Source organism: Stigmatopora nigra, unplaced genomic scaffold (genome assembly GCF_051989575.1).
Source record: "Stigmatopora nigra isolate UIUO_SnigA unplaced genomic scaffold, RoL_Snig_1.1 HiC_scaffold_24, whole genome shotgun sequence".
NCBI lineage: Eukaryota > Metazoa > Chordata > Actinopteri > Syngnathiformes > Syngnathidae > Stigmatopora > Stigmatopora nigra.
In genome coordinates, this window is record NW_027551603.1 from 2,171,009 (window position 1) to 2,186,277 (window position 15,269).

Consider the following 15,269-nt stretch of genomic DNA (forward strand, 5'->3'; position numbering starts at 1 on the left):
ATTTGTCTTTGAGTCAGCAATAATAACAAAGGAGTAAAGTCAGCTTGATTGCAGTAAGACTTTTTGCACTCTATACACTCAATTTTCACATGTTGTTTTACTTCTGGACGCTGCAAATGGACTGCACATCTGTTGCATCGTGTGTATATATGTGTATTACCATACTTTGAATTTTGATTTAAACCTTTACAACCCAACTGCCTCAGATCAAGCAATTATAATGTAAAGTAGTAGATGTTTAAAAAAAGCACCAAATGCAAAAAGATAACAAAATAACAATACTAAATAGTCAAATAAGCAACTCCATTATTCTTTTAGAGAAAATATCTCAGCGGGGTCAAGTCATTCAATTCAAATCGACTGGTAATCAGATTCAATTAAAGACTAACTGATTGGGTGCAATGTTGTAGTGGCAGCACAACTAAATGAATTCACTGAATTTAAATGGGATTTATAAGTGTTTTCACATTTTATACTGTAAAACAAAAAATCACATAGGATTTATGGTTAAACACTGGAGCTACAGAATTTTACCAGAAATTACATTCAATTGGTATAGCACTTCAATAACCACCAATTTATTGGAACACTATTGTAGATTTTTCATTTCACTGAAACTAAAATATTATTGCTCCACCACCACATGCACACACCCCTTTTTTACTGTATAACTCTAGCAACCACAAGTATTTTATTTTTATTTTTTTAAGAAGAAAATGACTGACTATTCTTCTGTCTGTTCAGATATCACTACTTTTACATGATAAGAGAAGTAATTTTTAAAGAAGGCTCAGCAAAATACCCAGCATTCAATAGTACTGGCATGCTGGATCTTGCAAACTACACTCCTCAACTGCACGGAAAAAAAATAGAAAAAAACAGTCATACATTGTCTGCAGTACTTTCCACTCATTCGCTTACACTTTGTACTCCATCCTTTCTACACAAAAAGCATCATCCCGCTGTTACAGAGTAAAGAAGGTTGCACAGAGTCCTTTTCTTGCTGTTCTGTCTCTTTAGAACAGAAGGACACTTTGCGCTTCACAGAATGCAAGTCTACAAGTACTGCTGCTTAGATGTGGTTGAATGTTAGGCCCCTAAGAAATACATGTGAAGCAACAGCAATGCTTTACAAGGTGTCTATTGTTTATATAAATAAACATAAAACAGGTTACGAAAACATGCTGTAAAATCCAAATCATATTTTATCATAGTTTCACATGCTTAAACTAATAGTAATTGTTTAGTATAAATGATCGTCATGTGAAAGACATTGTTTAGTATTCTTTCATTCATTCATTCTCTCAACCGCTTATCCTCACAAGGGTCACGGGGGGTGCTAAGGCCTATCCCAGCTATCTACGGGCACCAGGCGGGGGACAAAAGAATGAACATAATTTAAAGTAATTGCTCTACAGTTGTACTGCATACCGGAGGTCATTTAATTCATTCAGATCAAGAACCTCAAATAACATATCGGCTGGTATTGTTGGAGATGGAAATCCAACTCATTTTATCTCTGAGGGCTAGCTGCGAATGCACTTGCATTATGTCAGTAAAATTCTAGAAATCATAGCGAAAGGGTTATTTTTCAAGAAAATCTGTTCCCGAAAGACCGACAAATTGTCTTTATTTGATGCTCTTGTCAGGAGAGGTTGGATTGCCTTTCCTGGCATGACGTCACGATAACTATCAGCTGTCACTAATTACGTGATTAGATTATTTTTGGCGTCACTGGACAAGGTCCAAGTGGACATGGGGAAGCTGGAGCACCTCTTTGAGTCCAGGGCCAAAGAGACGCCATGGGCCAAGAAAGCGCCAGAGAGCAAAAAGTCCGAGATCCTGGTTCTGGACTCCAAGCGGAGCACCGCCATCAACATCGGGATGACGGTCCTGCCCGCCGTTCACGTCATCAAGAGCGCCATCCTCAACTTTGACGACTTTGCCATCAACAAGGAGGGTGTGGAGAAGATCCTGAGCATGACGCCCACAGAGGAGGAGAAGCAGAAGATCCGCGAGGCTCGCTCGGCCAATCCCGACGTTCCCCTGGGGACGGCCGAGGAATTCCTCTCGGGCCTGGCTTCCGTCAGCGCCTTGACCCCCCGCCTGCAGCTGTGGTCTTTCAAACTCAACTATGAGGCACTCGAGCAGGAGATCGCCGAGCCCCTGTTTGACCTGAAGTTGGGCATGGAGCAGCTGGCCGGCAACCGGACCTTCAAGAAGATCCTGGCCACGCTGCTGGCCGTGGGGAACTTCCTCAACGGGTGTCCTCCTCACCAGAATCTTCAGGCTCCCTCCATGGTGAATCAATTCCTCTGGGCATAGGCATAAGATAACTTGGGCGCTCTCTGGTGGTTGTACGCACCTGGGCATCATGATGAAACGGTAAAGGCTTCCCAGGGCGACGTGCATAGCAGTGGTGGGGCGTATGAGTACGCTGCGGCTCTAACTCTTCTACCAGCTGTGGCTCATCTCTAGAAATGATGTGCCTGAGAGCCCCGCACCACGGTGTGTCCATTACAAAATTCCTAAACGATTCTGAGGGGTTTCTTATACATTCCAAGCAGTCCGGTGTCTTCGAGGTGGATGGTTTGCGTCGCCGAGTGCGTCGGCGCGAGCGTGGGTGGCGCTCCGCTGGGTCCATAATGGTTGGATCGTGCTGTTACGATTTCGCCGCGTAGTGCGACGCGATCGTAGGGTAAGTTGAACCCAGATGCAGAGTCGCCGAAGTAATTGGAAAGGTGAGGCAGATCTGTAGCTCTTGTTGGTTGATTTAATAAACGGGGTAACATAACTTAAACAACTTGGCTTGACCACTCATTACAAACGAACTGAACATGCGGCGTGGCGTCAATGGAAACAGCAATTACTACGAGGATTAACAGGAAACGAAACCAGAACTTAACCAGTCGATCCAACCGCGTCCACAGAAAATCATAATGCTTAAATACCAAAAATAATCTAATCACGTAATTAGTGACAGCTGATAGTTATCGTGACGTCATGCCAGGAAAGGCAATCCAACCACTCCTGACAGCTCTGAGTGATTTTGGATCCTTTGTTTCTCCCCCAAGTAATGAGGACATGTTCTTTTTAAGATAGCTCTCCATCTAAGTCCTACTATAGGTCCAGTCTTGGTAAAAGGTGCATGATGACAACTGATCTATCTGAAATCCAGAATTTGATCTGGATTTCAGATAGATCACCCATGAAATGTCGAAAAAGATGCGGGGTATGATGCTCACAGCACCTGGTATTCCCAAGCGGTCTCCCAATCAGGTACTTACCAGGCCGAACCATGCTTGGCTTCCGAGATCGGAGGAGATTGGGCCTTTTCAGGGTGGTATGGCCGTGAGCGATACTACTCTTGCAGATGGACACCCATGAAATGTCGAAAAAGATGCGGGGCAAGATGCTCACAGCACCTGGTATTCCCAAGCGGTCTCCCAATCAGGTACTAACCAGGCCGAACCATGCTTGGCTGCCGAGAACGGACGAGATCGGGCGAGATCGGGCCTTTTCAGGGTGGTATGGCCGTGAGCGGTACTGCACTAGCAGATGGACACCCATGAAATGTCGAAAAAGATGCGGGGTATGATGCTCACAGCACCTGGTATTCCCAAGCGGTCTCCCAATCAGGTACTAACCAGGCCAAACCATGCTTGGCTTCCTAGATCGGACGAGATCGGGCCTTTTCAGGGTGGTATGGCCGTGAGCAGTACTGCTTTTGCAGATGGACACCCATGAAATGTCGAAAAAGATGCGGGGTATGATGCTCACAGCACCTGGTATTCCCAAGCGGTCTCCCAATCAGGTACTAACCAGGCCGAACCATGCTTGGCTGCCGAGATCGGACGAGATCGGGCGAGATCGGGCCTTATCAGGGTGGTATGGCCGAGAGCGGTACTGCTCTTGCAGATGGACACCCATGAAATGTCGAAAAAGATGCGGGGTCTGATGCTCACAGCACCTGGTAATCCCAAGCGGTCTCCCAATCAGGTACTAAACAGGCCGAACAATGCTTGGCTTCCGAGATCGGGCGAGATCGGGCCTTTTCAGGGTGGTATGGCCGTGAGCGGTACTGCTTTTGCAGATGGACACCCATGAAATGTCGAAAAAGATGCGGGGTATGATGCTCACAGCACCTGGTATTCCCAAGCGGTCTCCCAATCAGGTACTAACCAGGCCCAACCATGCTTGGCTTCCAAGATCGGACGAGATCGGGCCTTTTCAGGGTGGTATGGCCGTGAGCAATACCGCTCTTGCAGATGGACACCCATGAAATGTCGAAAAAGATGCGGGGTATGATGCTCACAGCACCTGGTATTCCCAAGCGGTCTCCCAATCAGGTACTAACCAGGCCGAACCATGCTTGGCTTCCGAGATCGGACGAGATCAGGCCTTTTCAGGGTGGTATGGCCGTGAGCGATACTGCTCTTGCAGATGGACACCCATGAGCTAAAGTATTAATTCGACCTTCTACACCTGCTACCCAAATCAATTGGGATTTGACATTATTCAAAGTCAGTTGGAATATTCAGGTTATAAAAGAGGGGGGAAAAGGCAGGAATATATACAGCTATGTTTTACTTTTGTGCATTTCAGGCCAAATTGGTATTTGTCTTTGAGTCAGCAATAATAACAAAGGAGTAAAGTCAGCTTGATTGCAGTAAGACTTTTTGCACTCTATACACTCAATTTTCACATGTTGTTTTACTTCTGGACGCTGCAAATGGACTGCACATCTGTTGCATCGTGTGTGTATATATGTGTATTACCGTACTTTGAATTTTGATTTAAACCTTTACAACCCAACTACCTCAGATCAAGCAATTATAATGTAAAGTAGTAGATGTTTAAAAAAAGCACCAAATGCAAAAAGATAACAAAATAACAATACTAAATAGTCAAATAAGCAACTCCATTATTCTTTTAGAGAAAATATCTCAGCGGGGTCAAGTCATTCAATTCAAATCGACTGGTAATCAGATTCAATTAAAGACTAACTGATTGGGTGCAATGTTGTAGTGGCAGCACAACTAAATGAATTCACTGAATTTAAATGGGATTTATAAGTGTTTTCACATTTTATACTGTAAAACAAAAAATCACATAGGATTTATGGTTAAACACTGGAGCTACAGAATTTTACCAGAAATTACATTCAATTGGTATAGCACTTCAATAACCACCAATTTATTGGAACACTATTGTAGATTTTTCATTTCACTGAAACTAAAATATTATTGCTCCACCACCACATGCACACACCCCTTTTTTACTGTATAACTCTAGCAACCACAAGTATTTTATTTTTATTTTTTTAAGAAGAAAATGACTGACTATTCTTCTGTCTGTTCAGATATCACTACTTTTACATGATAAGAGAAGTAATTTTTAAAGAAGGCTCAGCAAAATACCCAGCATTCAATAGTACTGGCATGCTGGATCTTGCAAACTACACTCCTCAACTGCACGGAAAAAAAATAGAAAAAAACAGTCATACATTGTCTGCAGTACTTTCCACTCATTCGCTTACACTTTGTACTCCATCCTTTCTACACAAAAAGCATCATCCCGCTGTTACAGAGTAAAGAAGGTTGCACAGAGTCCTTTTCTTGCTGTTCTGTCTCTTTAGAACAGAAGGACACTTTGCGCTTCACAGAATGCAAGTCTACAAGTACTGCTGCTTAGATGTGGTTGAATGTTAGGCCCCTAAGAAATACATGTGAAGCAACAGCAATGCTTTACAAGGTGTCTATTGTTTATATAAATAAACATAAAACAGGTTACGAAAACATGCTGTAAAATCCAAATCATATTTTATCATAGTTTCACATGCTTAAACTAATAGTAATTGTTTAGTATAAATGATCGTCATGTGAAAGACATTGTTTAGTATTCTTTCATTCATTCATTCTCTCAACCGCTTATCCTCACAAGGGTCACGGGGGGTGCTAAGGCCTATCCCAGCTATCTACGGGCACCAGGCGGGGGACAAAAGAATGAACATAATTTAAAGTAATTGCTCTACAGTTGTACTGCATACCGGAGGTCATTTAATTCATTCAGATCAAGAACCTCAAATAACATATCGGCTGGTATTGTTGGAGATGGAAATCCAACTCATTTTATCTCTGAGGGCTAGCTGCGAATGCACTTGCATTATGTCAGTAAAATTCTAGAAATCATAGCGAAAGGGTTATTTTTCAAGAAAATCTGTTCCCGAAAGACCGACAAATTGTCTTTATTTGATGCTCTTGTCAGGAGAGGTTGGATTGCCTTTCCTGGCATGACGTCACGATAACTATCAGCTGTCACTAATTACGTGATTAGATTATTTTTGGCGTCACTGGACAAGGTCCAAGTGGACATGGGGAAGCTGGAGCACCTCTTTGAGTCCAGGGCCAAAGAGACGCCATGGGCCAAGAAAGCGCCAGAGAGCAAAAAGTCCGAGATCCTGGTTCTGGACTCCAAGCGGAGCACCGCCATCAACATCGGGATGACGGTCCTGCCCGCCGTTCACGTCATCAAGAGCGCCATCCTCAACTTTGACGACTTTGCCATCAACAAGGAGGGTGTGGAGAAGATCCTGAGCATGACGCCCACAGAGGAGGAGAAGCAGAAGATCCGCGAGGCTCGCTCGGCCAATCCCGACGTTCCCCTGGGGACGGCCGAGGAATTCCTCTCGGGCCTGGCTTCCGTCAGCGCCTTGACCCCCCGCCTGCAGCTGTGGTCTTTCAAACTCAACTATGAGGCACTCGAGCAGGAGATCGCCGAGCCCCTGTTTGACCTGAAGTTGGGCATGGAGCAGCTGGCCGGCAACCGGACCTTCAAGAAGATCCTGGCCACGCTGCTGGCCGTGGGGAACTTCCTCAACGGGTGTCCTCCTCACCAGAATCTTCAGGCTCCCTCCATGGTGAATCAATTCCTCTGGGCATAGGCATAAGATAACTTGGGCGCTCTCTGGTGGTTGTACGCACCTGGGCATCATGATGAAACGGTAAAGGCTTCCCAGGGCGACGTGCATAGCAGTGGTGGGGCGTATGAGTACGCTGCGGCTCTAACTCTTCTACCAGCTGTGGCTCATCTCTAGAAATGATGTGCCTGAGAGCCCCGCACCACGGTGTGTCCATTACAAAATTCCTAAACGATTCTGAGGGGTTTCTTATACATTCCAAGCAGTCCGGTGTCTTCGAGGTGGATGGTTTGCGTCGCCGAGTGCGTCGGCGCGAGCGTGGGTGGCGCTCCGCTGGGTCCATAATGGTTGGATCGTGCTGTTACGATTTCGCCGCGTAGTGCGACGCGATCGTAGGGTAAGTTGAACCCAGATGCAGAGTCGCCGAAGTAATTGGAAAGGTGAGGCAGATCTGTAGCTCTTGTTGGTTGATTTAATAAACGGGGTAACATAACTTAAACAACTTGGCTTGACCACTCATTACAAACGAACTGAACATGCGGCGTGGCGTCAATGGAAACAGCAATTACTACGAGGATTAACAGGAAACGAAACCAGAACTTAACCAGTCGATCCAACCGCGTCCACAGAAAATCATAATGCTTAAATACCAAAAATAATCTAATCACGTAATTAGTGACAGCTGATAGTTATCGTGACGTCATGCCAGGAAAGGCAATCCAACCACTCCTGACAGCTCTGAGTGATTTTGGATCCTTTGTTTCTCCCCCAAGTAATGAGGACATGTTCTTTTTAAGATAGCTCTCCATCTAAGTCCTACTATAGGTCCAGTCTTGGTAAAAGGTGCATGATGACAACTGATCTATCTGAAATCCAGAATTTGATCTGGATTTCAGATAGATCACCCATGAAATGTCGAAAAAGATGCGGGGTATGATGCTCACAGCACCTGGTATTCCCAAGCGGTCTCCCAATCAGGTACTTACCAGGCCGAACCATGCTTGGCTTCCGAGATCGGAGGAGATTGGGCCTTTTCAGGGTGGTATGGCCGTGAGCGATACTACTCTTGCAGATGGACACCCATGAAATGTCGAAAAAGATGCGGGGCAAGATGCTCACAGCACCTGGTATTCCCAAGCGGTCTCCCAATCAGGTACTAACCAGGCCGAACCATGCTTGGCTGCCGAGAACGGACGAGATCGGGCGAGATCGGGCCTTTTCAGGGTGGTATGGCCGTGAGCGGTACTGCACTAGCAGATGGACACCCATGAAATGTCGAAAAAGATGCGGGGTATGATGCTCACAGCACCTGGTATTCCCAAGTGGTCTCCCAATCAGGTACTAACCAGGCCAAACCATGCTTGGCTTCCTAGATCGGACGAGATCGGGCCTTTTCAGGGTGGTATGGCCGTGAGCAGTACTGCTTTTGCAGATGGACACCCATGAAATGTCGAAAAAGATGCGGGGTATGATGCTCACAGCACCTGGTATTCCCAAGCGGTCTCCCAATCAGGTACTAACCAGGCCGAACCATGCTTGGCTGCCGAGATCGGACGAGATCGGGCGAGATCGGGCCTTATCAGGGTGGTATGGCCGAGAGCGGTACTGCTCTTGCAGATGGACACCCATGAAATGTCGAAAAAGATGCGGGGTCTGATGCTCACAGCACCTGGTAATCCCAAGCGGTCTCCCAATCAGGTACTAAACAGGCCGAACAATGCTTGGCTTCCGAGATCGGGCGAGATCGGGCCTTTTCAGGGTGGTATGGCCGTGAGCGGTACTGCTTTTGCAGATGGACACCCATGAAATGTCGAAAAAGATGCGGGGTATGATGCTCACAGCACCTGGTATTCCCAAGCGGTCTCCCAATCAGGTACTAACCAGGCCCAACCATGCTTGGCTTCCAAGATCGGACGAGATCGGGCCTTTTCAGGGTGGTATGGCCGTGAGCAATACCGCTCTTGCAGATGGACACCCATGAAATGTCGAAAAAGATGCGGGGTATGATGCTCACAGCACCTGGTATTCCCAAGCGGTCTCCCAATCAGGTACTAACCAGGCCGAACCATGCTTGGCTTCCGAGATCGGACGAGATCAGGCCTTTTCAGGGTGGTATGGCCGTGAGCGATACTGCTCTTGCAGATGGACACCCATGAGCTAAAGTATTAATTCGACCTTCTACACCTGCTACCCAAATCAATTGGGATTTGACATTATTCAAAGTCAGTTGGAATATTCAGGTTATAAAAGAGGGGGGAAAAGGCAGGAATATATACAGCTATGTTTTACTTTTGTGCATTTCAGGCCAAATTGGTATTTGTCTTTGAGTCAGCAATAATAACAAAGGAGTAAAGTCAGCTTGATTGCAGTAAGACTTTTTGCACTCTATACACTCAATTTTCACATGTTGTTTTACTTCTGGACGCTGCAAATGGACTGCACATCTGTTGCATCGTGTGTGTATATATGTGTATTACCGTACTTTGAATTTTGATTTAAACCTTTACAACCCAACTACCTCAGATCAAGCAATTATAATGTAAAGTAGTAGATGTTTAAAAAAAGCACCAAATGCAAAAAGATAACAAAATAACAATACTAAATAGTCAAATAAGCAACTCCATTATTCTTTTAGAGAAAATATCTCAGCGGGGTCAAGTCATTCAATTCAAATCGACTGGTAATCAGATTCAATTAAAGACTAACTGATTGGGTGCAATGTTGTAGTGGCAGCACAACTAAATGAATTCACTGAATTTAAATGGGATTTATAAGTGTTTTCACATTTTATACTGTAAAACAAAAAATCACATAGGATTTATGGTTAAACACTGGAGCTACAGAATTTTACCAGAAATTACATTCAATTGGTATAGCACTTCAATAACCACCAATTTATTGGAACACTATTGTAGATTTTTCATTTCACTGAAACTAAAATTATATTGCTCCACCACCACATGCACACACCCCTTTTTTACTGTATAACTCTAGCAACCACAAGTATTTTATTTTTTTAAGAAGAAAATGACTGACTATTCTTCTGTCTGTTCAGATATCACTACTTTTACATGATAAGAGAAGTAATTTTTAAAGAAGGCTCAGCAAAATACCCAGCTTGCAATAGTACTGGCATGCTGGATCTTGCAAACTACACTCCTCAACTGCACGGAAAAAAAATAGAAAAAAACAGTCATACATTGTCTGCAGTACTTTCCACTCATTCGCTTACACTTTGTACTCCATCCTTTCTACACAAAAAGCATCATCCCGCTGTTACAGAGTAAAGAAGGTTGCACAGAGTCCTTTTCTTGCTGTTCTGTCTCTTTAGAACAGAAGGACACTTTGCGCTTCACAGAATGCAAGTCTACAAGTACTGCTGCTTAGATGTGGTTGAATGTTAGGCCCCTAAGAAATACATGTGAAGCAACAGCAATGCTTTACAAGGTGTCTATTGTTTATATAAATAAACATAAAACAGGTTACGAAAACATGCTGTAAAATCCAAATCATATTTTATCATAGTTTCACATGCTTAAACTAATAGTAATTGTTTAGTATAAATGATCGTCATGTGAAAGACATTGTTTAGTATTCTTTCATTCATTCATTCTCTCAACCGCTTATCCTCACAAGGGTCACGGGGGGTGCTAAGGCCTATCCCAGCTATCTACGGGCACCAGGCGGGGGACAAAAGAATGAACATAATTTAAAGTAATTGCTCTACAGTTGTACTGCATACCGGAGGTCATTTAATTCATTCAGATCAAGAACCTCAAATAACATATCGGCTGGTATTGTTGGAGATGGAAATCCAACTCATTTTATCTCTGAGGGCTAGCTGCGAATGCACTTGCATTATGTCAGTAAAATTCTAGAAATCATAGCGAAAGGGTTATTTTTCAAGAAAATCTGTTCCCGAAAGACCGACAAATTGTCTTTATTTGATGCTCTTGTCAGGAGAGGTTGGATTGCCTTTCCTGGCATGACGTCACGATAACTATCAGCTGTCACTAATTACGTGATTAGATTATTTTTGGCGTCACTGGACAAGGTCCAAGTGGACATGGGGAAGCTGGAGCACCTCTTTGAGTCCAGGGCCAAAGAGACGCCATGGGCCAAGAAAGCGCCAGAGAGCAAAAAGTCCGAGATCCTGGTTCTGGACTCCAAGCGGAGCACCGCCATCAACATCGGGATGACGGTCCTGCCCGCCGTTCACGTCATCAAGAGCGCCATCCTCAACTTTGACGACTTTGCCATCAACAAGGAGGGTGTGGAGAAGATCCTGAGCATGACGCCCACAGAGGAGGAGAAGCAGAAGATCCGCGAGGCTCGCTCGGCCAATCCCGACGTTCCCCTGGGGACGGCCGAGGAATTCCTCTCGGGCCTGGCTTCCGTCAGCGCCTTGACCCCCCGCCTGCAGCTGTGGTCTTTCAAACTCAACTATGAGGCACTCGAGCAGGAGATCGCCGAGCCCCTGTTTGACCTGAAGTTGGGCATGGAGCAGCTGGCCGGCAACCGGACCTTCAAGAAGATCCTGGCCACGCTGCTGGCCGTGGGGAACTTCCTCAACGGGTGTCCTCCTCACCAGAATCTTCAGGCTCCCTCCATGGTGAATCAATTCCTCTGGGCATAGGCATAAGATAACTTGGGCGCTCTCTGGTGGTTGTACGCACCTGGGCATCATGATGAAACGGTAAAGGCTTCCCAGGGCGACGTGCATAGCAGTGGTGGGGCGTATGAGTACGCTGCGGCTCTAACTCTTCTACCAGCTGTGGCTCATCTCTAGAAATGATGTGCCTGAGAGCCCCGCACCACGGTGTGTCCATTACAAAATTCCTAAACGATTCTGAGGGGTTTCTTATACATTCCAAGCAGTCCGGTGTCTTCGAGGTGGATGGTTTGCGTCGCCGAGTGCGTCGGCGCGAGCGTGGGTGGCGCTCCGCTGGGTCCATAATGGTTGGATCGTGCTGTTACGATTTCGCCGCGTAGTGCGACGCGATCGTAGGGTAAGTTGAACCCAGATGCAGAGTCGCCGAAGTAATTGGAAAGGTGAGGCAGATCTGTAGCTCTTGTTGGTTGATTTAATAAACGGGGTAACATAACTTAAACAACTTGGCTTGACCACTCATTACAAACGAACTGAACATGCGGCGTGGCGTCAATGGAAACAGCAATTACTACGAGGATTAACAGGAAACGAAACCAGAACTTAACCAGTCGATCCAACCGCGTCCACAGAAAATCATAATGCTTAAATACCAAAAATAATCTAATCACGTAATTAGTGACAGCTGATAGTTATCGTGACGTCATGCCAGGAAAGGCAATCCAACCACTCCTGACAGCTCTGAGTGATTTTGGATCCTTTGTTTCTCCCCCAAGTAATGAGGACATGTTCTTTTTAAGATAGCTCTCCATCTAAGTCCTACTATAGGTCCAGTCTTGGTAAAAGGTGCATGATGACAACTGATCTATCTGAAATCCAGAATTTGATCTGGATTTCAGATAGATCACCCATGAAATGTCGAAAAAGATGCGGGGTATGATGCTCACAGCACCTGGTATTCCCAAGCGGTCTCCCAATCAGGTACTAACCAGGCCGTACCATGCTTGGCTTCCGAGATCGAACGAGATCGGGCCTTATCAGGGTGGTATGGCCGTGAGCGGTACTGCTCTTGCAGATGGACACCCATGAAATGTCGAATAAGATGCGGCGTATGATGCTCACAGGACCTTGTATTCCCAAGCGGTCTCCCAATCAGGTACTAACCAGGCCGAACCATCCTTGGCTTCCGAGATCGGACGAGATGGGGCCTTTTCAGGGTGGTATGGCCGAGAGCGGTATTGCTCTTGCAGATGGACACCCATGAAATGTCGAAAAAGATGCGGGGCAAGATGCTCACAGCACCTGGTATTCCCAAGCGGTCTCCCAATCAGGTACTAAACAGGCCGAACAATGCATGGCATCCGAGATCGGACGAGATCGGGCCTTTTCAGGGTGGTATGGCCGAGAGCGGTATTGCTCTTGCAGATGGACACCCATGAAATGTCGAAAAAGATGCGGGGTATCATGCTCACAGCACCTGGTATTCCCAAGCGGTCTCCCAATCAGGTACTAAACAGGCCGAACCATGCTTGGCTTCCGAGATCAGACGAGATCGGGCCTTTTCAGGGTGGTATGGCCGTGAGCGGTACTGCACCAGCAGACGGACACCCATGAAATGTCGAAAAAGATGCGGGGCAAGATGCTCACAGCACCTGGTATTCCCAAGCGGTCTCCCAATCAGGTACTGACCAGGCCGAACCATGCTTGGCTTCCGAGATCGGACGAGATCGGGCCTTTTCAGGGTGGTATGGCCGTGAGCGGTACTGTCCTAGCAGATGGACACCCATGAAATGTCGAAAAAGATGCGGGGTATGATGCTCACAGCACCTGGTATTCCCAAGCGGTCTCCCAATCAGGTACTAACCAGGCCGTACCATGCTTGGCTTCCGAAATCGGGCGAGATCGGGCCTTTTCAGGGTGGTATGGCCGTGAGCGGTACTGCTCTTGCAGATGGACACCCATGAAATGTCGAAAAAGATGCGGGGTATGATGCTCACAGCACCTGGTATTCCCAAGCGGTCTCCCAATCAGGTACTAACCAGGCCGAACTATGCTTGGCTTCCGAGATCGGACGAGATCGGGCCTTTTCAGGGTGGTATGGCCGTGAGCGGTACTGCATTAGCAGATGGACACCCATGAAATGTCGAAAAAGATACGGGGCATGGTTCTCACAGCACCTGGTATTCCCAAGCGGTCTCCCAATCAGGTACTAAACAGGCCGAACCATGCTTGGCTTCCGAGATCGGACGAGATCGGGCGAGATCGGGCCTTATCAGGGTGGTATGGCCGTGAGCGGTACTGCTCTTGCAGATGGACACCCATGAAATGTCGAATAAGATGCGGCGTATGATGCTCACAGGACCTTGTATTCCCAAGCGGTCTCCCAATCAGGTACTAACCAGGCCGAACCATCCTTGGCTTCCGAGATCGGACGAGATGGGGCCTTTTCAGGGTGGTATGGCCGAGAGCGGTATTGCTCTTGCAGATGGACACCCATGAAATGTCGAAAAAGATGCGGGGCAAGATGCTCACAGCACCTGGTATTCCCAAGCGGTCTCCCAATCAGGTACTAAACAGGCCGAACAATGCATGGCTTCCGAGATCGGACGAGATCGGGCCTTTTCAGGGTGGTATGGCCGAGAGCGGTATTGCTCTTGCAGATGGACACCCATGAAATGTCGAAAAAGATGCGGGGTATCATGCTCACAGCACCTGGTATTCCCAAGCGGTCTCCCAATCAGGTACTAAACAGGCCGAACCATGCTTGGCTTCCGAGATCAGACGAGATCGGGCCTTTTCAGGGTGGTATGGCCGTGAGCGGTACTGCACTAGCAGACGGACACCCATGAAATGTCGAAAAAGATGCGGGGCAAGATGCTCACAGCACCTGGTATTCCCAAGCGGTCTCCCAATCAGGTACTGACCAGGCCGAACCATGCTTGGCTTCCGAGATCGGACGAGATCGGGCCTTTTCAGGGTGGTATGGCCGTGAGCGGTACTGTCCTAGCAGATGGACACCCATGAAATGTCGAAAAAGATGCGGGGTATGATGCTCACAGCACCTGGTATTCCCAAGCGGTCTCCCAATCAGGTACTAACCAGGCCGTACCATGCTTGGCTTCCGAAATCGGGTGAGATCGGGCCTTTTCAGGGTGGTATGGCCGTGAGCGGTACTGCTCTTGCAGATGGACACCCATGAAATGTCGAAAAAGATGCGGGGTATGATGCTCACAGCACCTGGTATTCCCAAGCGGTCTCCCAATCAGGTACTAACCAGGCCGAACTATGCTTGGCTTCCGAGATCGGACGAGATCGGGCCTTTTCAGGGTGGTATGGCCGTGAGCGGTACTGCATTAGCAGATGGACACCCATGAAATGTCGAAAAAGATACGGGGCATGGTTCTCACAGCACCTGGTATTCCCAAGCGGTCTCCCAATCAGGTACTAAACAGGCCGAACCATGCTTGGCTTCCGAGATCGGACGAGATCGGGCGAGATCGGGCCTTATCAGGGTGGTATGGCCGTGAGCGGTACTGCTCTTGCAGATGGACACCCATGAAATGTCGAATAAGATGCGGCGTATGATGCTCACAGGACCTTGTATTCCCAAGCGGTCTCCCAATCAGGTACTAACCAGGCCGAACCATCCTTGGCTTCCGAGATCGGACGAGATGGGGCCTTTTCAGGGTGGTATGGCCGAGAGCGGTATTGCTCTTGCAGATGGACACCCATGAAATGTCG

At 46.9% G+C, this 15,269-nt stretch overlaps 2 non-coding genes and 25 pseudogenes across 2 annotated transcripts; all 27 read right to left on the minus strand.

Moving 5' to 3' along the window:
* Nucleotides 1-3,238: 3,238 nt before the first annotated feature.
* LOC144191780 (5S ribosomal RNA) lies at nucleotides 3,239-3,357 on the minus strand (annotated as a pseudogene).
* A 56-nt stretch (nucleotides 3,358-3,413) lies between these two features.
* On the minus strand, nucleotides 3,414-3,542 carry LOC144184350 (5S ribosomal RNA; annotated as a pseudogene).
* A 56-nt stretch (nucleotides 3,543-3,598) lies between these two features.
* On the minus strand, nucleotides 3,599-3,717 carry LOC144189668 (5S ribosomal RNA; annotated as a pseudogene).
* A 56-nt stretch (nucleotides 3,718-3,773) lies between these two features.
* On the minus strand, nucleotides 3,774-3,902 carry LOC144184697 (5S ribosomal RNA; annotated as a pseudogene).
* Nucleotides 3,903-3,958: 56 nt separating this feature from the next.
* On the minus strand, nucleotides 3,959-4,077 carry LOC144185786 (5S ribosomal RNA; annotated as a pseudogene).
* Nucleotides 4,078-4,133: 56 nt separating this feature from the next.
* Nucleotides 4,134-4,252, minus strand: LOC144187445 (5S ribosomal RNA). The gene has a single exon (XR_013324862.1). It is a non-coding gene; the product is annotated as a 5S ribosomal RNA (ribosomal RNA).
* Nucleotides 4,253-4,308: 56 nt separating this feature from the next.
* LOC144187814 (5S ribosomal RNA) lies at nucleotides 4,309-4,427 on the minus strand (annotated as a pseudogene).
* Nucleotides 4,428-7,856: 3,429 nt separating this feature from the next.
* On the minus strand, nucleotides 7,857-7,975 carry LOC144191781 (5S ribosomal RNA; annotated as a pseudogene).
* A 56-nt stretch (nucleotides 7,976-8,031) lies between these two features.
* Nucleotides 8,032-8,160, minus strand: LOC144184351 (5S ribosomal RNA; annotated as a pseudogene).
* A 56-nt stretch (nucleotides 8,161-8,216) lies between these two features.
* On the minus strand, nucleotides 8,217-8,335 carry LOC144189519 (5S ribosomal RNA; annotated as a pseudogene).
* Nucleotides 8,336-8,391: 56 nt separating this feature from the next.
* LOC144184698 (5S ribosomal RNA) lies at nucleotides 8,392-8,520 on the minus strand (annotated as a pseudogene).
* Nucleotides 8,521-8,576: 56 nt separating this feature from the next.
* On the minus strand, nucleotides 8,577-8,695 carry LOC144185787 (5S ribosomal RNA; annotated as a pseudogene).
* Nucleotides 8,696-8,751: 56 nt separating this feature from the next.
* Nucleotides 8,752-8,870, minus strand: LOC144187456 (5S ribosomal RNA). Its single transcript, XR_013324863.1, has one exon. It is a non-coding gene; the product is annotated as a 5S ribosomal RNA (ribosomal RNA).
* Nucleotides 8,871-8,926: 56 nt separating this feature from the next.
* LOC144187815 (5S ribosomal RNA) lies at nucleotides 8,927-9,045 on the minus strand (annotated as a pseudogene).
* A 3,423-nt stretch (nucleotides 9,046-12,468) lies between these two features.
* Nucleotides 12,469-12,587, minus strand: LOC144187885 (5S ribosomal RNA; annotated as a pseudogene).
* Nucleotides 12,588-12,818: 231 nt separating this feature from the next.
* LOC144186672 (5S ribosomal RNA) lies at nucleotides 12,819-12,937 on the minus strand (annotated as a pseudogene).
* Nucleotides 12,938-12,993: 56 nt separating this feature from the next.
* Nucleotides 12,994-13,112, minus strand: LOC144188153 (5S ribosomal RNA; annotated as a pseudogene).
* A 56-nt stretch (nucleotides 13,113-13,168) lies between these two features.
* LOC144187316 (5S ribosomal RNA) lies at nucleotides 13,169-13,287 on the minus strand (annotated as a pseudogene).
* Nucleotides 13,288-13,343: 56 nt separating this feature from the next.
* Nucleotides 13,344-13,462, minus strand: LOC144191144 (5S ribosomal RNA; annotated as a pseudogene).
* Nucleotides 13,463-13,518: 56 nt separating this feature from the next.
* LOC144188435 (5S ribosomal RNA) lies at nucleotides 13,519-13,637 on the minus strand (annotated as a pseudogene).
* A 56-nt stretch (nucleotides 13,638-13,693) lies between these two features.
* LOC144185404 (5S ribosomal RNA) lies at nucleotides 13,694-13,822 on the minus strand (annotated as a pseudogene).
* A 231-nt stretch (nucleotides 13,823-14,053) lies between these two features.
* Nucleotides 14,054-14,172, minus strand: LOC144185283 (5S ribosomal RNA; annotated as a pseudogene).
* A 56-nt stretch (nucleotides 14,173-14,228) lies between these two features.
* On the minus strand, nucleotides 14,229-14,347 carry LOC144188154 (5S ribosomal RNA; annotated as a pseudogene).
* Nucleotides 14,348-14,403: 56 nt separating this feature from the next.
* LOC144187317 (5S ribosomal RNA) lies at nucleotides 14,404-14,522 on the minus strand (annotated as a pseudogene).
* Nucleotides 14,523-14,578: 56 nt separating this feature from the next.
* Nucleotides 14,579-14,697, minus strand: LOC144190266 (5S ribosomal RNA; annotated as a pseudogene).
* A 56-nt stretch (nucleotides 14,698-14,753) lies between these two features.
* Nucleotides 14,754-14,872, minus strand: LOC144188437 (5S ribosomal RNA; annotated as a pseudogene).
* Nucleotides 14,873-14,928: 56 nt separating this feature from the next.
* LOC144185405 (5S ribosomal RNA) lies at nucleotides 14,929-15,057 on the minus strand (annotated as a pseudogene).
* Nucleotides 15,058-15,269: the final 212 nt, after the last annotated feature.